This window comes from Arachis ipaensis, chromosome B3, assembly GCF_059453495.1.
Source record: "Arachis ipaensis isolate K30076 ecotype BB chromosome B3, ASM5945349v1, whole genome shotgun sequence".
Classification (NCBI taxonomy): Eukaryota; Viridiplantae; Streptophyta; class Magnoliopsida; order Fabales; family Fabaceae; genus Arachis; species Arachis ipaensis.
The window spans coordinates 44,782,960-44,789,082 of NC_142438.1; the positions used below are offsets into that span (position 1 = coordinate 44,782,960).

The window sequence follows — 6,123 nt, forward strand, 5'->3', positions numbered from 1 at the left end:
CTTTTTTTGCTTGCTTTTTCTTTTTCTTTCTTTTTTTTCTTTTATTTTCGCCAATTTTTTTCACAAGCTTTGTTTTTCACTGCTTTTTCTTGCTTCAAGAATCAATTTTATAATTTTTCAGATTATCAATAACATTTCTCCTTTTTCATTATTCTTTCAAGAGCCAACAATTTTAACATTCATAAACTTCACTATAAAAAATATGCACTGTTCAAGCATTCATTCAGAAAACAAAAGGTATTGCCACCACATCAAAATAATTAAACTAATTTCAAGATAGAATTCGAAACCATGTACTTCTTGTTCTTTTGTAATTAAAACATCTTTCATTTAAGAAAGGCGAAGGATTCATAGGACATTCATAACTTTAAGACATAGACACTAGACACTAATGATAATGTAATAAAGACACAAACATAAATAAACATAAAGCATAGTAAACGAAAAACAGAAAATAAAGAGCAAGGAGATTAAAGAACGGGTCCACCTTAGTGATGGCGGCTAGTTCTTCCTCTTGAAGATCTTATGGAGTGCTTGAGCTCCTCTATGTCTTTTCCTTGCCTTTGTTACTCCTCCCTCATAGCTCTTTGATCTTCTCTAATCTCATGTCGGATCTCCGGATGCTCACTCCTTTTGAGCTTGAAAGGGACCTCAGGGATCACCTTCTTCTTGGCAACAACTTCATAGAAGTGGTCTTGATGGACCTTTGAGATGAATCTCTCCATCTTCCATGACTCGGAGGTGGAAGCTTTTGCCTTCCCTTTCCTCTTTCTAGAGGTTTCTCCGGCCTTAGGTGCCATAAATGGTTATGGAAAAACAAAAAGCAATGCTTTTACCACACCAAACTTAAAGTGTTTGCTCGTCCTTGAGCAAAGAAGAAAGAATGAAGGAGAAGAAGAAGAAAATAGAGGAGATGGAGGGTGAGGGTGAGTTCGGCCAAGGGGGTATAAGGTGTTTGTGATGTGTGATATTGAAGGAGTGATGCGGGGTATATATAGGAGTGGGGGGGAGGGTTAGGTTTGTGTATTTGGGGTTGGGTTTGGGGGAGGGGGGAAAGAGTTTTGAATTTGAAGGTAGGTGGTGTTTTGGGGAAAAGTGAATGAGGTGATTGGTGAAGGGTATTTGGAAAGAGATATGAAGGTGATTGGTGAAGGGTATTTGGGGAAGAGTGTTATAAAAAGGTGTGAAGAAGAGAGAAGAAGAGGTGGGGTAGGTGGGGATCCTGTGGGATCCACAGATCCTGAGGGGTCAAAGACTTAGCATCCCTGCTCTATTTAGGCGTGCAAAAACGCCCTTAGAGTGCAATTCTGGCGTTAAACGCCAGGTTGCTGCTTGTTTCTGGCGTTTAACGCCAGCTTTTCTCCCTTTCTTGGCGTTTAACGCCAACTTGGTGCCCTGTTCTGGCGTTAAACGCCAGTCTGGTGCCTGTTTCTAGCGTTAAACGCCAGTCTAGTGCCCATTTCTGGCGTTAAACGCCCAGAATGGTGCCAGACTGGGCGTTTAATGCCCATTCTGCTACTCTTACTGGCGTTTAAACGCCAGTAAGCTCTTCCTTCAGGGTGAGCAGTTTTTAATGCTATTTTTCATTCTATTTTTGATTTTTCAGTTGTTTTTGTGACTTCACATGATCATCAACCTAAAGAAAACATAAAATAACAATGGAAAAGAAATAGATATAATTAAATAACATTAGGTTGCCTCCCAATAAGCGCTTCTTTAATGTCAATAGCTTGACAGTGAGCTCTCATGGAGCCTCACAGATAATCAGAGCAGGGTTGGGGCCTCTCAACACCAAACTTAGAGTTTGGTTGTGGCCTCCCAACACTAAACTTAGAGTTTGGTTGTGGCCTCCCAACACCAAACTTAGAGTTTGAATGTGGGGGTTTTGTTTGACTCTGTATTGAGAGAAGCTTTTTATGCTTCCTCTCCATGGTTACAGAAGGAGAACCTTGAGTCTTGAATACAAGGTAGTCCTCATTCAACTTAAGGACCAACTCTCCTCTGTCAACATCAATCACAGCTTTTGCTGTGGCTAGAAAGGGTCTGCCAAGGATGATGAATTCATCCTCATCCTTCCCAGTATCTAGGATTATGAAATCAGCAGGGATGTAAAGGCCTTCAACATTTACTAGCACGTCCTCTACTAGTCCATAAGCCTGTTTCATTGATTTGTCTACTATCTCTAGTGAGATTCTTGCAGCTTGTACCTCAAAAATTCCCAATTTCTCTATTACAGATAGTGGCATGAGGTTTATCCCTAACCCCAGGTCATACAGAGTCTTCTCAAAGGTCATGGTGCCTATGGTACAAGGTATGAAGAATTTTCCGGGATCCAGTTTCTTCTGAGGTAATGTCTACTTCATTAATGCATTTTGTTCATTGGTGAACAAGGGGGGGTTCATCCTCCCAAGTCTCATTACCAAATAACTTGGTATTCAGCTTCATGATTGCTCCTAGATACTTAGCAACTTGCTCTTCAGTGATGTCTTCATCCTCTTCAGAGGAAGAATATTCATCAGAGCTCATGAATGGCAGAAGGAAGTTCAATGGAATCTCTATGGTCTCTATATGAGCCTCAGATTCCTTTGGTTCCTCAAAGGAAAATTCCTTTCTGTCCAGAGGATGTCCCATGAGGCTTTTCTCACTGGGACTCATGTCCTCCTCACTCTCTCCAGGTTCGGCCATGTTGGTCATGGTTATGGCCTTGCACTCTCTCTTGGAATTTTCTTCTGTATTGCTTGGGAGAGTACTGGGAGGAGTTTCAGTAATCTTCTTACTAAGCTGACCCACCCGTGCCTCCAAATTTCTAATGGAGGACCTTGTTTCATTCATGAAACTTAGAACAGTCTTGGATAAATTAGAGACTATGGTTGCCAGGCCAGAATGGCTCTGTTCAGAATTCTCTGTCTGTTGCTGAGAAGATGATGGAAAAGGCTTCCTATTGCTAAACCTATTTCTTCCACCATTATTGTTGAAGCCTTGTTGAGGCTTCTGTTGGTCCTTCCATGAGAAATTTGGATGATTTCTCCATGAAGGATTATAGGTGTTTCCATAGGGTTCTCCCATGTAATTCACCTCTGTAATTGTAGGATTCTCAGGATCATAAGCTTCTTCTTCAGAAGATGCTTCTTTAGTACTGTTGGATGCAGCTTGCAATCCATTCAGACTCTGAGAAATCATATTGACTTGCTGGGTCGATATTTTGTTCTGAGCCAATATGGCATTCAAAGTATCAATTTCAAGAACTCTTTTCTTCTGAGGCGTCCCATTGTTCACAGGACTCCTCTCAGAGGTGTACATGAACTGGTTATTTACAACCATTTCAATAAGTTTCTGAGCTTCTGCAGGGGTTTTTAGATGAATAGATCCTCCTGCAGAATGGTCCAATGACATTTTTGACAACTCAGATAGACTATCATAGAATATACATATGATGCTCCATTCTGGAAGCATGTCAGTAGGACACCTTTTGATCAATTGCTTATATCTTTCCCAAGCTTCATAGAGGGACTCACCTTCCTTCTGTCTGAAGGTTTGGATTTCCACTCTAAGCTTGCTCATCTTTTGAGGTGGAAAGAATTTGGCCAGAAAAGCACTGACCAGCTTTTCTCAAGAGTTCAGGCTTTCCTTAGGTTGTGAATCCAACCATGTTCTAGCTCTGTCTCTTACAGCAAAAGGGAAAAGCATAAGCTTGTAGACCTTGGGATCAACTCCATAGGTCTTGACAGTGTCACAGATTTGCAATAATTCAGCTAAGAACTGATGAGGATCTTCCAATGGAAGTCCATGAAACTTGCAATTCTGTTGCATTAGAGAAACTAATTGAGGCTTAAGCTCAAAGTTGTTTGCTCCAATGGCAGGAATTAAAATGCTTCTTCCATAGAAATTAGAAGAGGGTGCAATAAAGTCACCAAGCATTTTCCTTGCATCTCCACCATTGTTATTGGGTTCGGCCATGTCTCCTTCTTTTTCGAAAATTTCTGTTAGGTCCTCTCCAGAGGGTTTGTGCTTTAGCTTCTCTTAGTTTCCTCTTAAGAGTCCTTTCAGGTTTAGGATCAGCTTCAATAAGAATGTCTTTATCCCTATTCCTGCTCATATGAAAAAGAAGAGAACAGAAAAGAAGAGGAATCCTCTAGTCACAGTATATAGATTCCTTTATGTGAGTAGAAGAAGGAGAAGAGAAAGTTTCGAACACAAAGAGAGGGAGAGGGTTCAAATTATTAAGAAGAGAAGTGTTAGTAATTAAATAAAATAAATAGAAAGATATAAGAGAGAGAAGAATTCGAATTTAAATTAAAATAAAAGAAAAAATATTTTTGTTTTTATTTTAATTATTAGTTAGTATTTAAAAATTATAAAAAGGAATAAAATAGAATTGAATTTTAAAACAATTAGTTAATTAAAAAGGAATTTTGAAAAAGTGGGGAGGAGTTTTCGAAAATTAGAGAGGAAAGTAGTTAGATAGTTTTAAAAAAAGATAAGAATTTTTAAAATCAAGCAAAAAATCAAGTAGTTAATTGAAAAAGATTTGAAAATCAATTTTGAAAAGATAAGAAGTTAGAAAAGATTTTGAAATTAAGTTTTGAAAAAGATAGGATTTTTAAATTGAAAATTTGACTTGACTCATAGGAAACAACTAGATTTTTAAAACTTTTGACTAAATCAATCCAAATTTTCGAAATTTATGAGAAGAATAAGGGAAATATATATTTTTTTATTTTTGAATTTTTAATGAGGAGAGAGAAAAATATCAAAATGACTCAAAACATGAAAATTCAAGATCAAAACACATGATGCATGCAAGAACACTTTGAATGTCAAGATGAACACCAAGAACTTATTTTTGAAAAATTTTAAGAAAAGAAAAACATGCAAGACACCAAACTTAGAAATTTTCAAACTTTAGACATTAACAAATTGAAAATGCATATGAAAAACAAGAAAAGACACAAAACATGAAAATGCAAAGATCAAACAAAGAAGATCATCAAGAACAACTTGAAGATTATGAAGAACACCATGCATGAGTTTTCAAAAATTTTAAGAAAAGTTAAAAAGATGCAATTGACACCAAACTTACAATTTGACACTAGACTCAAACAAGAAACATAAAATTTTTAGTTTTTATGGTTTTATTAATTTTTTTGTATTTTTCAAAAATTATTTGGAAAAAGAAAAAAAAAAGTAATTCAAAATTCTTAATGAGAATTCCAGGAATCATGCAATGTTAGTCTAAAGCTCCAGTCCAGGAATTAGACATGGCTTACTAGCCAGCCAAGCTTTTAGTGAAAACTTCGGTCCAAAACACTAGACATGGCCAATGGCCAGCCAAGCTTTAGCAGATCATTACATACAACAGCTAAATTGCTGAGAAAGACAAAGAAGCTCTTCTAAGAATAGTTGAAACCTCGGTCCAAAAGATTAGACATGGCTTAACAGCCAGCCAGGATTCAACATATCTCATGAAACTCTAGAATTCATTCTTAAAAATTCTGAAGTCATAGAATAAGTTATTTATTTTATAAGTTTTTTTTGAAATTTTTTCGAAAATAAAAATAATAAAAACAAAAAGCTTAAAATTAAAATAAAATTACCTAATCTGAGCAACAAGATGAACCGTCAGTTGTCCAAACTCAAACAATCCCCGGCAACGGCGCCAAAAACTTGGTGCACGAAATTGTGATCTCAATGGCGCCAACAACTTGGTACGCACAATCGTAATCTCAACTCTTTTTTACAACTCCGCACAACTAACCAGTAAGTGCACTGGGTCGTCCAAGTAATACCTTACGTGAGTAAGGGTCGATCCCACAGAGATTGTCGGCTTGAAGCAAGCTATGGTCATCTTGTAAATCTCAGTCAGGCAGATTCAAATGGTTATGAGGTTTTGATAGTTAAAATATAATTAGAACATAAAATAAGATAGAGATACTTATGTAATTCATTGGTGAGAATTTCAGATAAGCGTATGGAGATGCTTTGCTCTTTCTGAATCTCTGCTTTCCTATTGCCTTCATTCAATCATTCATACTCCTTTTCATGGCAAGCTGTATGTTGGGGGATCACCGTTGTTAATGGCTACTGTCCGTCCTCTCAGTGAAAATGGTCCAAATGCGCTGTCAC

General features: G+C 37.3%; 1 non-coding gene across 1 annotated transcript; it reads left to right on the forward strand.

Annotated features, from left to right (window-relative positions):
- Positions 1-3,447: 3,447 nt before the first annotated feature.
- On the forward strand, positions 3,448-3,555 carry LOC148570470 (small nucleolar RNA R71). Its single transcript, XR_015908272.1, has one exon. It is a non-coding gene; the product is annotated as a small nucleolar RNA R71 (small nucleolar RNA).
- Positions 3,556-6,123: the final 2,568 nt, after the last annotated feature.